The sequence below is a fragment of the Pongo abelii genome, chromosome 6, assembly GCF_028885655.2.
Source record: "Pongo abelii isolate AG06213 chromosome 6, NHGRI_mPonAbe1-v2.0_pri, whole genome shotgun sequence".
In the NCBI taxonomy this organism is placed as follows: domain Eukaryota; kingdom Metazoa; phylum Chordata; class Mammalia; order Primates; family Hominidae; genus Pongo; species Pongo abelii.
In genome coordinates this window covers 50,770,235-50,788,251 of record NC_071991.2, presented here as the reverse complement: position 1 = coordinate 50,788,251, position 18,017 = coordinate 50,770,235, and the positions used below count along the sequence as shown (strand labels likewise).

The 18,017-nt window shown below is 41.1% G+C and overlaps 1 protein-coding gene across 2 annotated transcripts in view; it reads left to right on the top strand.

The window, feature by feature from the left end:
* The window catches only part of BMPER (BMP binding endothelial regulator), a 249,313-nt gene that overhangs the window by 217,518 nt on the left and 13,778 nt on the right, over positions 1–18,017 (top strand). The gene's annotated exons all lie outside the window — the stretch shown is intronic.

The window sequence follows — 18,017 nt, the reverse complement described above, 5'->3', positions numbered from 1 at the left end:
ACAAGTCTCAGGTGAGGCCAAGTCATGGCTAGATTTTGAATAGAGGGACCAGGGGTTATAGAGATCAGTTGTCACCTAGATCTAGAGTCCTTAGTGAATTTGCCTGCACAAAGACACCAGTCCTGTAGAGCAAAAGCCAGAAGAAATATAGACTCCTTTTGTTGGAGAGAAATCATTGTTAACAGGGAACCTCTTGCAGCCTTGTTAGCAAGGCAGATAGCCCTTTGCTGGTTGAGAATTTTGGTTTTGCATTGGTCTTTAAAGGACAATCGTGAGTCAAAGGCTTTGAGAGAGAATACTACAGTTCTTTTTTCCTCATGCTTTTAATAACAACCAAAGTTGTTCATTTTTCTCTGAGTTTATGATAGGTACATAATGATGATTTTCATCCAAGGTCTGAAATAACATTTTTTTAAATCAGTATTTACCTGATTCTTGTGCAAAGGTCAGTGGGAAGATATAATGCTCTTCTCAGAGTCCATAGAAGCTCTTCAGATTAGTTCTTATTTCACATTCATTAATATAATATTTCTTTATAGAATATGACATGAATGGATACAATTTTAAGAGCTCTATATCAGCCAGCATTTCTAAAGTGAACTAAAATTATTTTATTGCAAATTTAGAGGGAGGAGGCTTATATGTTATCCCCACAATTTTATTTCTAAAACAGAGGTGGAAGAAAATCATTAGACTGTAATGTGCTACAGTCTAATGTGTGTAATCATTAGTGTGTAATGTGCAATTTTAAGGTTGGAAAAGCTATTTAGGTTGTAGAAGAACTAAAATTATGTATCTTAGTTTTTTCTTATAAAAACAGGAGTTTACTGGCTATAATATGCTTCCTGAAGAGAATTAGAGGCCAATCCTATCTTTTAGCACTAAGATTAGGTCCTTGTTAGCTGTGTTCAATTGGAGTAAATATCTAGATCATGAACCAAGGACTCCTAGAGATGAGGGCAACTCCTGGGGTATATGTATTTCTTGGGCAGAATTGCACATTGGTGTCACCTGGGAGTTTTCTGATGCCCTGGCCACACTCAGCACAATTTAATCAGAATCTTCTAAGCTGTGGCCTGGGCATCAGTGCTATTTAAATCTCCCTGATGATTCTAAAGTACAGTCAGGAGTGAGAACCAGCAGTGGAGAGGCCTGGTCTTCTTTCACATCTGAACTCCACTCTCATCTCCTGGATTATAGTTCTAACTTATGATTTTGCTCAGTTTGAGCCAAATTCATGGATGATTGGGCGTCTTTCTTTCCCTTAACTTCTACATTATCCTTCTCTGTTAATCAAACACATTTAGATTCTCCTAAATATGTTTATATTCTAAGAATAGGGTTATTCTTTAATTTGAAAGCATCATTTTTTTCATAATTTTCAGCTAATTAGGATCCACGTTAGATTTTTGTTTGTACTTAAAGGAATGCATGTAGACGTCTTTTGGGTTGAGACTATATCTTTTAATCTGTCTCCTTTCCCAGGAGGATGCTGAATTAATATATCCTTTCATTTAATTATCCATGGTACACAGCATATAATTTAATGCCTGGCACATAGAGCGTACTCAGTAAATCTTAGTTGAATGTACATTTTCCCTTCTCCTTTAACTCTGGTGCTCAAATATTCAATTAGTTCCTGAATGTTGTAGACATAGGCCCTCAAACATATTTAAATCTATTTCCTGGGTTGCATTAGCAACCATCATTGTCTTGGTGTAGCTCATTGTTATCTTTTCTGTTTTCCAACTGCTCACTCTCCTCTTTCAGGTACATCTTCTCCCATGATGAACTAATGTAGCCTCTACCTCCACATCCCAGCTTCCTCTGTGCAGCCAAAGTGATTTTTAAAATTAATTTTCTTCCATGTATTGTGTTGTATTTTATTACATTATTAATACATAATTTAGACCTTTTTTAAAATATAAAAATAAAGTCTGTTACATTAGCCCAGAAAATATCTCTCCATTTACACAGTACATTTTATTGTTTGCTTTTCATAGGTTTTGCATTGTAAAGTTTATTTTTTTGTGACAGTAACGGATTAGCATTGTGAAGTGGGTCTTTTTGTATAGTTTAATGTCTTAAGCAGTTATTAATGGCATATAGGAAAACTGTTTTTATAGCTGTTTTTTTGAAGTTTCTCAATTACAGGCTATCATGTCATTTGCAAGCAAGTAAAATTGTGTCCTTTACTTTCTAAAATCTATGCATATTATTTGTTTTCTTGTGTAATTTTAGAGATTATAACTTTAAGAATAATGTTAGTTAATAGTGGTAATGAAAAGCATCCTTTTTTTTGAATTTACAGACATGCCGCTAATATTTCATTGTTAAGAACAATTTTGGCTCTCTAAATTGAGATAGACTCTTCACAGTGTTAAAGAAACATTCTTTTGCTTTAGTTTAACATGTTTGTGAAATTTTAAAACCAGGATTAATGTTAAATTTATTGTATATTATGTTGCATCTGTAAGTATCAATACACAGCAGTTATTTCATCTATTAATGTGAAAAATTAGATCAGTAAATATCTTGAGATCAAACCAACCTTGCATTCCTAAAAAAAAAACCCAGTATTTGGTTATGATATATTATTCTTCTAATATACTGTTGAATTCTGTTTAATTATGTTTTATATGGTATTTTTGCCCTTATATTTGTAAATAGATAGTCTATAGTTCTCTTGTCTATGCTCTCCTTTTTACATTTTGGTAAGCCTGTGGTCTCTTCCCACACATGTTCAACTACTTATGCCATATAGAATTTATTATAATTCTTTAGTGGGTAATGCCATTTCAGGGCTTAATGGCTTTCTATGTGCTGTCCTCCCTGGTGTTTCCCTCTGTCTCTCAGTATTTTCATATCTCCATTGTAATATTGATCATATGGTAATAAAATTATTTTTCTATTTGTTTCTCTCATTCTATTTTAAGTCTTTGAAAGTGGAGATTTTGACATTTTATTTTTATATCACTGGTTCTCAGCTTCATGCTTATGAAATGCTAGTTGAATGCATGAGTGACTAAAGGAAACTCATACATACATTTACTTTACCTTACTGCAGGGCTTCCTAAGGATACTGTAAGTTGCTCAATAAGCACATTTTTTTCTTAGTCATGTGTCTTTCAAGTGGTCTGACTATGCTCCTATGCAAGGCCCCAAGACATGTGTTGAATTATTCATTCAATATTCATTCAATATTGTTGCGTTGCTTAATGTGGCATTATGGTGGCACAGCATTATATTTAGATACAATGGAGGACAGGATTGTGAAGACATGGATCATTCTTCAATAAGGTTTTCTTTTCCTCTGAAATGTATCCAATTAATGGGAATGGGAGCATTTGCCATTCCACAGATGAACACCTGCAATGTGCTAGTAACTGTGCTGGATGCTGGAGATTTGGCAGGAAATTAAACAAACACAGTCCTTCATGGCAGCACTTACATTCTATTTGGGGAGTGCCACCAAAAATAATCAACTAAACAAAATAATTTCTGACTTGAGAGAAGGAGATGAAATGGGAGAATGGGTTCATTTTAGATACTAGTGGTCAGGGAATGAATGTCTGAGCAGGTAATATTGGCCTGAAATTTGAAAAGGATTGAGCCACCCCTTCTCCAGTTAGCCTGGAAGATTGTTCCAGGTGATGAGCATGGCATTTTTAAGGAAAAGCAGGAAGGCCAGCCTGGTTGAAGGTAGTGAGCTAGGGCTTCTAAATGGAGATGAAAGTGTAAAGCAGGAAGAGCATAGCACATCTGGGGACTTGTGGACCATGACTAAGGCTTAGTTAGATTTTACTTTAAATGTGATGAGATATTTGTGGAAACTTTTGATTAAAGGAGTTTTATGATCTGTTTAATACATTTGAAAGAACATTTGGCTGCTATGTAGGGAAGAAGAGTTCTGTTCCCCTACACATTATTATAAGAAATGGTTAGACAAAAATATTTAACTGGCTGCTGTGTCACCAAGAAGGCATATGATGATGTTTGTGCTGTAGTTGGAAATATATAGGTGAGAAATTACAACTTTTCCTATTGAGTCTTAATAAAATCTTTTTCAACCATTCTGCTTTTTCCTCTTTCCTCCTACTTTCTTCCCCAGTGCATGGCTTTCAACCATTATCTTTATATGGGTAATTCACTTTACTCACCTTTTAAATTTCTTGTTCCACATAATACTCCTTACCAATCTCATAGCATCATTAACTGCCCCAGTATTATATAGACATAATGGTAGATTTTTATACACCTGGAAAGAGATAAAAGGTAGTTTAGAGTTTCTATTTTTTTAAAATAAAGTCCAAATTGCATCCTATGAGTGACTAAGCAGCATTATTAAGAGCCATTATAAAACAGCAGACAGCCCAGAGGTACTTACAATGATAGCAATGAAACAAAGCAATCTTTAAATTGATTTAGCAAAACGCTTAGTTACTATTTCATGGTAGGCAAAACAATAATAAACCTTAAAGGAGGAATCATCCTAAGACACTATGAAAAATAAAACCAGCATGAACTCATTGGTTGCTGTCAGCCCTTGTTTTTATGGCTTGTATATGAATGTTGGTAAGAGAGAGTGAGAGAACCTGTTGATGGGCTTTTGGCTGAAGTTGGATGCATGTCAGTAGGGATGTCTAAGTCTGTCAGTCAGTAGTCATGGTCTTTGTTTTGCAGAGAATCACATTTTATTTACTGTACAGTAGGAACACTCTGGCTCAATCCTGTCTCCCCTCTCCAATGTAGACACAGTGGTGTGATGGAGCTGGCTTGTATTGTCTCCCTACCGCCAATTGTTAGAATCTCTCCCCATCTGTGTGTTTAGTGATCAGTGATGCCATGTTGGTACTGTAGCTTAGAAGCAGCCACACTGGGTATTTACACCACATAAGTCAGCATGCACTACCAAACAGGGGTCCCCTCTTCTCCCTGATCCCACCAAGAACCAGTTGTTGAACATTTACCACCACACCACTGCCTGGATGTTCCATCAGAAACACTGTGTTTAAATACAAACTCATCATTTCTTCCCGCCCCACCCCTCTCCTTTCTACTATCGGCTTCTTCTGCATCCCTCTAATTTCTTGGCAGACTTTAAATCCAAGCTTGAATCTCCAGATGTGTCGTTGACTCTTCTTTTTCCCTTTTGCCCCAGTGTGAGACCCTTTTTCAGGCTCTATACATTCTCCTATCTCTATGCTTTATGTCACCTCTCAATTTCTACTGGTGTTCCCCCAGGTAAATGGTGTCTTTCCCTCTTGTAAAACCTTAGTTGGATCTTCTGAAATAGCTGCTTAATCCCTACATAACTTCTTTTCTCCACCTCTTCCATTCCATCCAAAATATTTTTATTAGCTCGCTTTCCTGATATGTATTTTGAATTCTGTCACTTTTCTGCTCCAACTGTCAATGACTCCTTCTGATTACTTAAATAATGTTTGTGCTTCATAGTTTGGCATACAAGGAAGTCCATTAAATAAGCAACACTTAACTTTCCCATTGATTTCTCGTGATGTCTGTTCCCCTTCTTGATGTTCATGGGTCCCCAAATGGAACGTATGCTGATTCAAACAAATGTATGTCTAAAGTATACATTTTTCTAAAAAGCCTTTTTTTCCTCTTTGCCTGGGTAAAACTTATTTTTTTCTTTTAGATGTAACTCCAATGATGCCACCTCCTCAAAATCTTTCCTAACTTCTCACTTCCTATCCTCCATGCCAGAATAATCTATTTCCTTGAACTCCCTTGGTAATGCTAGACTGCTTTTTGTAACACCCATTATTTTCCTCCTTCATTACAATCTATTTTGGCACATTGTGTAGTTTGGAGTAAGTACCCTGCCTTACTCATCTTTGTCCGTTGCTCAGACAAATGGCACAGTGGCTTGCTCAGTAGAGATTTATTAAAAGAATTAAAAAAAGGAAAATAATGTTTACACTTAGGTGGAACAGCCTTTAGCTGCTGGAAGTAAAATAAATAAAAGCAAAGGAAGTAAAAAATGACATGATAGGAATACTTCTGAAAGCCCCCCAAAAGTTTAACTTTTAAGTGGAACATTTTTATGTTATATAATGTGTTTGAAGAGGATGTCACATGGAAGCTGAAATAGAATAGAATAATTCTACAGTGTAACAGAAGGCAGGATCTGAATAAAGGGCTGGAAGTTATAGAACACATTTTCATTTAATATATAAGAAAACTTCCTGAGAGATAGAAGCTGTAATTGTCTATCACAGGAATGAGATTCCTAAAAAGCTACCGAGCTCCTATCACAGACATGATGCAGATGTATGACCATCTGGCAGGAGTATTATAAAAGGAATTCCTGCAGGGAGTAGATATTCCCTAAGGTCTTTTAAGACTCTATGATTCTATAATTCTCTGACATTTTGTGAGTCATCTGGCCTATTGGGTTTTTGAGCCCTCACAGCCCTAAACCACAGTAGGTTGCCATGATTGTTGCTATTAAGACTTTTATTGTATAGTGGGAACATAAAAATATTTAGGAAGAAAAAGTCTATAAAGGTTACCCCTTCCCCCCCAAAAAAAATGGCTTCTCAATTTCAGGTCCCCTGCTTTGGGGAAAAATGTTCTATCACCACTCTTAGATCACAAGCTTAAAATCTAGAAAACCTGCCATATTAAGGACGGGTATGGTGGTTCACGCCTGTAATCTCAACACTTTGGGAGGCTGAGGCAGGTGGATCATAAGGTCAGGAGTTCGAGACCAGCCTGGACAATATGGTGAAATCCCGTCTCTATTAAAAATACAAAAAAATTAGCCAGGTGTGCTGGCGCGCACCTATAGTCCCAGCTACTCTGGAAGCTGAGGCAGGAGAATCGCTTGAACCCAGGAGGCAGAGGTTGCAGTGAGCTGAGATTGTGCCACTGACTCCAGAGGTTGCAGTGAGCTGAGATCATGCCACTGACTCCAGCTTAGGTGACAGAGTGAGACTCTGTCAAAAAAAAAAAAAAGAGAGGAAAGAAAGAATGAAGGAAGGAAGAAAAAGAAAGAAAGAAAGAAAGAAGGAAAGAAAGAAAGAAAGAGAGAAAACCTGCCATATTATAATTTTGGCTTAGTTTTATTTCAGTTCCTTTGCCATGAGTCCCCAAGGGCATGGACTGAACTGGGGAGTAAAACCTCATTCACTAGTGGCTTTCGTCTTGTCCCTTGTCTGGAGTCTTTCCTCACCTGGAAACACTATTTGCAAATTGCATTCAGCTCTGCCCACTTCTTTGCTAGATATTTGGATTGGCATCTTGGTCTTCCTTCCTCCAACTGCTGATCTAGAGGTTACCTCTCCCTATGTTGTCGTATATGAATATAAGGACTTCTACATTTTTCTTTTTCTTTTTTTTCAGGAATTTGACTACTAGCAATGATAAGTGAATAGGAGGGTAATCTTTTCCCTGCTTTCTTGACCCCATCCTCTCCTGTTTTCTTCTTGATATTATGTCACCAGTTACCCAAACCCTCCATCTCTTTAGCTTCAGCATCTTATCTTGGGCTTCCTTCCCCCCTTTGATGCAAAATGTGTTCAAGTCTTCTTGATTCTGTCTCGCTGTCTCTCTCTGTCTTCTGGGTTCCCTTCAAATTATCTCCTCATTTCTCTCCTCTGCTCTGACAACCTACTGAAAGAATGGTCTTTCCTCATTGCCTCCCATATTTTCCACCTGCAATATACTTCAGGATGATTGCTGGCCCCACCACTCCCATAAAAGTATTCCTGCTAAGACCACCACTGATCTCCTAGCTGTCTACTCCAGTTTTCAGAACTTACTTCCCTCAGTCTGTTAGTAGTAGTTAAATCCATGGAATGCCTATTCCTCCTTCACTATGAGGCCATTTAACCCTCTAAATCTCATTGTCATCTTAGGAGTCGCTTTATCTGGACTTGACTATATAAACATCTGTAAGTAATGCATTCAGAAAATAGGTTTTGAGCATGTACTCTAGATCAGGCACCGCACTAGGGCTGGGGAAAATTGGTGAGCAACACCTGCCAGCCCTGGGGCATGGTGGAGTAGATGGAGTGAGGGATCGTGCCCATGGGGATGCAGTTGCAGGGTGTGATAAGGGCCATGCAAGAATGCCAGGAGAATGTTTAAGAGCAACCTTATCTAGTCTGGGGATCTCAGAAACCTTCCCTGAGAAAGCTACTCAGCTGCATATTGAAGGAGGAGTGGATTTTAACTAGGAGAAGGGGGAGGAAGAACACCCCAACTAGAAGGAACAGCATGTGCTTTAGAAGGTGACCTGTCTTAGGGGAGAGGGCGAGGGCTCAGCTTTGAATGCTGTCTTTGCCACTTATTAGTAATGTGATGGTAAAAAGAGAAAATCATGCGATGCCTTTGGGCCAGTGTTCTGGGTCCTTTTAGGCAATTATCTCTGCAGTTGCTCATAGAAAACAGGCCTCACATTCCAACTCTCGGGGGCTCATCTGAGGGTGCTCTCGTTCTAGCAGAGGGTGTGGGGAAGCTGGCTTGGAGGGGCAGGCCTGTGGTGTTTATGATTTGGCTTTAGGGAATGTCTGGTCATGGAGTCCTTTTTCTGGGATTTGAGGATGGTGGTGTGCCAGCCCCACTGATGGGTGGGGGTGGGCCTCTCGGGACGGGTAGCACCCTGTTTAGGTCCAGTGGACTGAGCTATCCCTGGGCAGCCAAGGCTGCAAAGGGCATTGAGTGTGAAAAGACCCTTTCTTGTGCAGTGATGGGATGTGAATGCTGGTTTATTGTGGAGCCAAAAGGCATGGCAGATGCTTGATGCAAGGCCCCCGGCATCTGAAAAAGTTCACCACTGTACCGCATCCTCCAGGGGCAGCCGCCTCTGCCTCCCTTTGATTAATGCACGTAGTGGAGGATTTGTGCCTTCGCCTGTTTGTGAGACTTGGCAGCCATCCACTGCCTAATGTGAAAAAGGCCTATGGAAGGATCAGCCCCTTTGAAGCAGGGAGCTGGTGGTGGCTGCTGCGTGTGGCTGGGGTGTGGCCTCCAGATGCTAGAGGCCTTCACTTTCATAAATTTTCCTCACTGCCACTTGTGACTCCACACTCCCAATTACTGCCCTCTCTGGAGGTGGCCATGGCCGACATAGGCAAACCCAGGCTGGTATTGTTTGGCTGCCAATGGGAAGACTAGAGACAATGCGGGGGCTGGCATCCCGGGGATGGCACCCTAGAGTGATAGGAAAGAAAGAACAAAGTTCAATTCCTGCACATCCTTCAAACTCTGAACTTCAGTGGGGGTGGAGATGGAATGCTGCAATTTCTGTTTTGCTTAGTTCTCTAACCATTTCCATTTCTGTGCATGGATGAATTTTGCTCTTCTCTTTAGGGATTTATTGGTGAAGGGGAGAATACAGATTTTCATTTACCTTCTATGAGAACCCTAAGGAAGAGAGATTAGGCAAGGAAAGGAGAAGTAGAAAGGGGTAATAATGTGCCCAAGATAACACAATTGAGGTTCAATCTTGGTGTGGTGATCACTTACCTTGCTGCCTCTTCGAATAGATTATGCTGTGGGACACCTGTGTAGGCATGTTTTCTTCTCCTCTAGGGCCCAGACATGAGAAGCAACATTGAAGAAGGCATTTGCTCTCAAGTGTCAGCCCTGTACTTATTGGAGCCCGAGAGCTAGTGCCCCCTTAACATGTTGCCCTCAAGACTCCTCCTTGCATGTTGCCTGGCCCAGTTCTGCCCTGCTCTCCCCACCACACCCCAAAGGCCCCAGGATCGAAGCCAGGTTCTTCTTTCTTTCTGCATTTCCCACAATGCCCAGCCCACAGGTTGCACACAATGGATATTCTCTTGGTGTTTGTTGAGGGGACTGGAACAACTTCAAAGATGGTGTGTGTCTATGTTGGGAATAGAATTATGATGAGATGAGCTCACCAAAAAGGAGACAGCAAGTTTCTTTGGGATAAAGATCCCTCTCTCATTTCTGGGCTGGGAGCTTTTAAAATACATATACTGCCTAGTTTTGGGGCTAGCTGAGCCCTGGTCAAGTTCAAATCTTGACAGAGTCATAGAATATTAGTACTGTGGGGACCCCATCATTTTACAAACTAAGAGTCAGGCTTACCCCAAGACGTTGCTTAATATTGGCAACACGCTGATACTTTTGGCCCCTGATGGTATTACCACCTCAGACTTGGTAGATGTGAAATGTGTATATTGAAATATGTATATTGCTCTCTGACATAGAGTTCCTTAAACTGTGTAGGTAAGGGCACTAGGGAAATCTTTTTTTTTTAAATTTTAATTTGGTCTCTGACCCCAGTTCCTGATACAGAGCTCCTAAGACCTTTGCAATTAATTTCCTGAATGGTAGGAGTGACAGCTGCAGAGCTCCTAAATCCCTTGTAATTTACTTGGTGATAGGAGCATCTTTTGTTCTAATGAGATGATCCTTGAGGGGCTCCTGGACAGCCTCAGGATGGAGAGGGGCTCCATTGCTAGAGGAACCAACCATGTATTTAGAGAGTTGAACTTTCAGCCTCTCCCTTTAGCCTCCAAGGAGGGGAGAGGGGCTGAAAGTTGACTTGATCACCAATGGCTGGTGATATAATTAATCAGGTCTATGTAATGGCACCTCCGCGAAAACCCCAAAGGTCAGGGTTTGAGGAGCTTCTGGATAGCTAAACACACAGGGGTTCTGGAAGGTGGTGTGCCTGGGTTCTGGAAGGTGGTGTGCCTGGAGAGGGCACAGAAGCTCTGCATCCCTTCCTACACCCTCACCCGGTGCATCTCTTCCATCTGGCTGTGCATCTGTATCCTTGGTAACAGCCTTTGTAATCAACTGGGCAACTTAAGTGTTTCCCTGAGTCCTGTGAGTCACTCCAGCAAATTAACTGGATCCAAGAAGGGGGTTGTGGAAACTCTGATTTATAAACCGGTTGGTCAGAAGCACAGGCCACAACCTGGGACTGCGATTGATATCTAAAGTGGAGAGCAGTGCTGTGGGACTGGGACCTTTGCTGTGGGATCTGACGCTAACTCCAGTAGATAGTGTCAGAATTGAGTTAAATTTCAGGACACCCAGTTGGTGTCCGCTGGAGAACTAGTGGTTAGTGGGGAAAAGTCCCTACACGTTTTGGTGACTGAAGCGTTCTGTGTTGAGTGAGCGTGTGGAAGTAGGAAAAACAGTTTAGTTTTTCCTTTAGTGGTAAAGAATGTTTCTCTTCTGCTTAGGTGAAGGGTTCCGACTCTCTTGTACTTGAGATTCTTTTTAGAGACAAAAAAAAATGTGAAGTTTGATGTAGTACATAGGTGAAATGAGATTTCGCGAAAAAGATAAAAAAGATTGAAAAAGGTGGACGGAGCAGAGGCTTCTTCCTGGTGGTGGCTCATCTTGCCCTGTCCTTTCCAGGAGCCTGCCTCAGATGCACTCACCCTTCTTGGCAGGCATCAGGGGTAGGTGTTTAGGATTACACAGGGGTTTAGTTCACCAGCCTTACAACTGTTTTACAGTAAGCATGACAGTGATGAATTGAGCACAAGTTTAAGAGAAAAGTGATTGATTTTCTGCCAAGCACCATTTTTGTGTTCTTTTTTATCAGCCAGCCTCCAAAAAGGTGAGTTGTTTGATTTAGAAGCAAATGCTGGAGTAAGAATTATGGTTACTTCATGCTCAAACTCTCGGCCACTAGAGGGGGGTCGTGACAAAGCTTCCCTCTCCCTGGCCAGCTCCTGAGACCATCTTGCAAGATTTGCCGGGCTCTGCTAGGATGGGGCCCAAAGTGAAATGAGGAGTTATCTCTAGAAGAGTGACAATTCAGCAAATGTCTGTTAATCATGGTCAGTTTTTCCCTCCGTGAAGCCAGTGTTTCCTACTTGAGCAAAGATAGCTTAACTTCCCAACAGGAGTGTTTCTAAGGGTTACTGGTTCTATAGTCTCTGGCTTTGGGCTCCTTAAAGATTTGACCCCTGGGTATAGAGAAAATAGCAAAATGGTGCACATCTCTTCCCCGTTATTAGATGGGTGAGAATTTAACTGTGTGCATGAAGATTATACTCTTCACATATGGTCTGATATATGGCCTTATCAAGGGAGAAAATATTTTAGATTCCAGACATGCGTGATAGCTGTTTGGTCACTGCTAAAAGCGTACCTCTACTAAAAGCAAGTATGTGGAGCTTCTTCCAAAGCTGGCATCCATGGAAAATCCTAAGAATTGCTACTCTCTTAAAGGAGGTCTCTGTGTCCACAGATGCCTACATTATTCCACAAAAACAATCCATAGCTTCAGAAGAGGGTCAGAGGTGAATGATCATTTCTGGAGCTCCTGTGTGCTGCTGTGCGCATAATGCCATTCACCTCCTGGAGAAAGTTAGGAGGATTTAAAAATAAATATTTTTAGTAATTGGAGAGCATCTAAATTAGGTAAAAAGTGTTAGAATGTATAAGTAAGCAATGTATATGAGGTAGGGACAGTGGGCAGGCAATCAAGTAAGAGATTCACTGTGAATCATGAACAAAAATGGTTTGGTAGGTTTTTCTCTTGTTAATTTGGTTGTTGGATTTTTGTTCTTGACAAGCCGGGAAGCAAGCAGTTGACAGGGAGGGAGGAACACAGAAGGCAGGAAGTTGAAAATACAAGGCTGAGCAGGAGAGCACAGGAAAGTAACTGAAGAGTCCTTATGAGCAGGGACACATTGACTGATTCTGTGTGGCTCCTGATGTCAGACCTGAGAGTTAACTGGAGATTATGAGGATTTGGATCCCTAGAAGAAAGAAATGTCATAACCAGCAGATCTGCTGAGCTGCCCTGCAAGAAAAACCGGCCCCCTGTCCTGTGAGGTCTCAGGAAGAGGCTGCATGATTCTCTGTCAGGGACTTTGTTTGCTTTATATTGTTTTTGATTTTGGGAGGTTGACCACATGACTATCAAATCTAAGATCTGGTGGTTTGGAAATTCTGTGCCTCTACTCAGGCACCTCCCTTAGCTTAGAATTTCCTTTTTCTCATTCGTAATAGTTGTTATGTCATTTGGAGTTTGGTTCTTAGTATTTGCACAATCCCGTTTTCTTGGAGGAGCCCATCTCTGTTAGCCTCTGTACCTTGTTTAGTGCCTGGAACAAACAGAGCTCCATGAATGCCTTCTTTTCACTGAGGAGTGGGCTAACAATTTAACTTGAGTATAGGGGGATGAGGGGAGAATTTGGGAAAGCTGAACTGGAGATAACTTTTGTATCCACAACCAGAGAAACAGGCTGGACTCCCGTTCCAGGTATCCCCCTGCCCTGTCTCCCCAGATCAAGGTTATGAAATCCACAAGCTAACGAAAGTGCCTGGACTTGCTGTTCTGTCCTGGCAACCCATAGAACCATAGAACCTGGAATATTCTCAACAATATTTAAGCCAGCATGGACAGTAGCCACAGGGATGCCAAACTGGGGCTGGCCCAGGAAAGCTGTGGACAGAGCAGCAGGAGCTCCCTGCTGGCTGGCTCAGCAGGCTAGCCCTGCCCTTTCATTGACAGCTCAATAAAACAGCCTCACAGTTCCCAGGATTGAAGCTTCTGGCCATGTTTTTCATGTGACAGTGGTGTTTTTTGTACCCCTTCGATGGAAGGATAAGAATGAGTGTGTGAACGTGCCTGTATAGGGCTGAGGAAAAGAGCATGATATTGGATGACATTGTTTTCGTAGGCATAATGTGACATGGATGTGCCTTCCTACCTTGGCTACTACCTTTAGTTGTCTCCATGCAACTCAGATTAGGGAAATTAGGGCACAATTTCAAGGATTAAAATGTGAGTTTTTTAATAGGCTTGTGGTAGCTAACCACACTTCTGCTCACTCAGCTAGGACTCTGTCTTCCCTATCTTCTCCTTCCCCTGTTTTCCATTGATGCCCAGGCACCAATAAGCCTAAGATGCCTTCACTCACTTCTATGACCTTCCTAGATATGTGGAACAAGGAAAGCCATATGACCAAATGGTGGTTTTCTTGCTATCTTCCTTGCACTGTTGCGTTCTGCCTCAATCCTGCCATTGCTCCCAGGAAAGCTGACCTTCAGATTGACAAACATTGTCCAGCTGAAGACCCTTTGTGGTGGCAGAGAAAACAGCCAGAACACTGGATATCTGGCTCCGAGATGGAGCTGGCACCTGTCACTCCTGGCTTGCCCTTCTGTTCTCCAAGAAGCAGTGTGGAGGGTGCCCAATGGGTAATACATCTGTCGTTCAAAACTGTGCCTGGGAAGCAGAGGCACTTGCCTCTGTCTGACAGGCATGGCCCTTGTGCCAGAGAAAGCAGAGAGCAGAGGGGAAACCACTCGGATATGCTGTTGCTAGGAAGCATAGATGTGTTTGATGTTTTGATTTTAGCAGTATTGGAGGTTTGCCTTTTTAATAACATGAGAAACTATAGGTTTTTCTTATATCAAATATATGCTTTATTGAAAATGCGTGGTTAAAGCAGAATCCTCTCATCAAAGCCTTTTTTTCCGCCAGCCATTCAATTAAAAAATATTCCTCTGGAGACAGGAGAGGAGTGCAATAAGTTCAAAATGAAAATGACAGCAGAAAGGTTCTTGCAGAAGCAGCTTAGTTCAGAGGTTGTTATGGCCAACAGCCCCCATGGCCTTGGCCATATTAAGCAGTGGCCACAGAGTGGGAGCAAGGATGGAATTCATGCCCTTCAGAGATCAGTGTCCAGCTGTCCAATCCTGTGGAAACTTGGAAAAGGTCATGAGGTTACTCTCGTTCACTCTTTGAATGATTCACTGAATATGTACTGAGCTACGTGTTCATGGCACTGTGCTGGGGGGCTAGATAAGCCAGACACAGTCCTTGTCCCCCAACAAGGAAAGAGATGATGTTTCAAAGGATCTGTGCAATAAGAAAGGTATGAAGGACATGGGACCTTATAGGGAGTGGCTAATTTTTGGGGGGCCACTTGGCAAGCACCACTGAGGAATTTGAATTAAGTCTTAAAGGATAGACATTAGATTTTTCCAGTGGAAAAGACCTGAAAGTACCTTCCAGTCAGGAATAGCCAGGTGGATGGAAGTCCAAGGGTTGATGGGACATTCTATGATTTGGTAAAAGAATGAGTGGGGAAGAAAGAAATGGAGTTAGAAAAGTAGGCTGAAGTCTAGGCTGCTAGTAACCTTGAATTTGATGCCAAGAAGTTTGAATTTTTTTTTAGGTGCCCAATCAGAGGTGAACTTGGTCCTAATCTCAGTACACCTATAAATCCCTCTAGGAGGACAGAAATGGATTCCCTGGTGCTAATGGAGCTGCACTCTTGGCAGCACCATCTAATAGCACTCTCTTCACTGATGGTAGTGTTCTCAATCCACTCTGTCCAGTATGGGGGCCACTGGCACCTGCTGCCATTGAACATTTGAAATGTGGCTAAAGATACTGACAAACTGAACTTGTAATTTTATTTAATGATAATTAACTTAAATTCCAATTTAAATAACCACATGTGTCTAATGGTTTCTGGTGTGGAGTTTTCAGGAGGCAGTAGCTGTAGTTTGATGCAGGAAAATAGTTCTGAAGGCTTCTCTGCAGATGAGTTGTGTTTAATTGGATTTCAGGGAGGGAACTGACCACAGGTCAGTTCTGATCCCACTACTGTGCTGAGTGCTATGAGGAACAGGGTTAAAACATGCCTTCAAGGAGTCATTGAAACATGACACACAAACATCAAACATTGAGAGAAGGGAGGTAGTGGATGTGTGACAACGTGCTGTCCAGCCTGGTGCCAGCTCCCTGGGCTCCTGCAGCAGCTCTGGGCCTTCTCTTGCCCTATTGTGGCACTGAGCAGCTGTGTTAACCACACAGAGCAAGAGTCCTGCCTGAACCTCTTGGCTGCCAGGCAAGATGCCAGGAATGGGGCAGATGAATCAGGAAACCATTTCTAGATACATTAATTTGAAGCTCCTGTGACAGACAGTATGCTTTAAGGGGATTGCATGAGCCTGATTCCTTTGTTATTTTGCCAATTCCATTACAATAGAAACCCAGTCAGGCAGGCACTCTTCACCTGCAGAGCTTTCCCGGAAAAGCTCAGAGTAATGCAACCTGTGTTTTCCCACTGGAGCACACTGGGCAGCCATGTTTCCTGACCAGCTCACCATCAAACAGAACATAAATGTGACAGAACAATGTCATGAGAGCAGAGATGCCAAAGCCATAAATCTCAGTCACTCCCAGAAGTGATAAAATTCTGCTACTTATTCTATAAAATGAATATAAATGTAGACTATGGGTGCATACTGATTAAGAAAAGGACAACAATCTTCCATAAACACAGAAGAACTCAACTTCACTGTGTCATAAATTAGATTTTCCTCACACTGAATTATGAAGTGCGATAAACACGAATTGAATAGTTGAATAACAATTGTTTTGTCCCTCCCTAAAATTTGAAGTGCATTTGAAGATGCTTTTATTTTTCTCTTAATAAATTCCTTTGTAACCAACAGAAGCATGCAAAATTATTCCATTATCTATTCCACCACCACATTAGTAGACCAATGAAATTCAAGTGTGAGGGCAACGCAAAGTGAATCCAGCCGAAGTCTGTACCAAGAGGCTGCCAAAGTACAGATTGGGCAGATTTTAGCTGGAGGAACATTGAATAACTAAGACCTACAAATAGACGCTCTCATTTACTCCCATTCTTTACTTTCCCACTACCATTCTGAAATTCTGATTTCAATATTAATATCTTTCATGATATTCTTTTGTGTAGTATTAAAAGTAAACTGTGATGTTTCCCTTTTTAGAAAAGCGGTATGTATTCACAGTGCCTGCCTGACTCTTTGGGTTTCTATTGTAACAGAATTGGCAAAATAACAAAGGAATCAGGCCTATGTAGAAAATACAGGTAAGAAAATTAAGGAGAACCGCAATCCACTACACCGAGCTGTCCATTGGATTTGGTCGTTATCTGTTTTCAGTTATTCTTGTTTTCATTGTGTGATGACACGATGTTGAATCACAATTTTGTTATCCTTCTCTCTTTTTTCAGTTAATCCTTCCCAAACATTTCCTCATATTTAAAAATATATTTCCAAAACATCATTGTAATGGCTGTAGGGTGTTTCATCACAGAAGTCACCTGAATTTATCTAGCTGGGCCCTTATCATGGACAATTTAGGTTATTTCCCTTTTCTTTTTCTATTTAAATAGCATTGTGATGAAAATTCCTAGGTTTGAAGCCTACATTCACGGGCATTACTATTTCCTTAGGTGTAAAATTTTCATCAGACAGTAAGAACCTTTCTCTGGGCTGTGTATAAATATAACTCAATTGCTCTCTAGAAAGATTTAATGTAGTTACTGTGAATATGGGTTCTGAGATCAGAAAAAAACAAGGTGTCAGACTAGGTTTGCAGTTCTGGATCTATGATCAGCCCTGTGACATTGAGTAAATTACTTAACTTCTTCAAGCTTCAGCTTCTGTATCTATTAAATGGAGCAGTGAAAATCTCTGCCTCACATCCCATTGCCATGTGGACTGGAGGAGACATTCCCTGAAAAACACTCTGTGTAAGAGCTGGCAGTTTCACAACACTGCCAGCGGGGCAGGGGAATGGCTGCTTCTCCATTCTGTCACAAACTCTGTTCATTATTTTATGTAAAAATCATCAACTTGATAAGTGAAAAACAACATTTATGAATTTTAACTTCTGAGACAAAACACATATTTCAAGCCTATAAAAATGCATACAACATTTTCAAGTAAAGGTCTGGCCTGGACAAACATTTTTTTCTCATACATTGTTCCCCATGAGTGGTTGATCATATAAAAAGCTCAAATCTTCCTTAGTTTTACAGGAAGGCATATCATTGATTGTGTCTGTGGAGACAGAGGGCCTGTCTGTGGGTGAGGTGGAGTATATGTACACAGTGGTTATTAAATATGTGCTTAAAACATTTTCTCTCAACAGTCTCAATGAATTGGATTTAGCTGTCTATAATTTATCTTCAATTGTGTGAACAGCTTCAAAAGACAAGTAGAAATCAAGAGAAAAGAAGGAAAGCATTCAC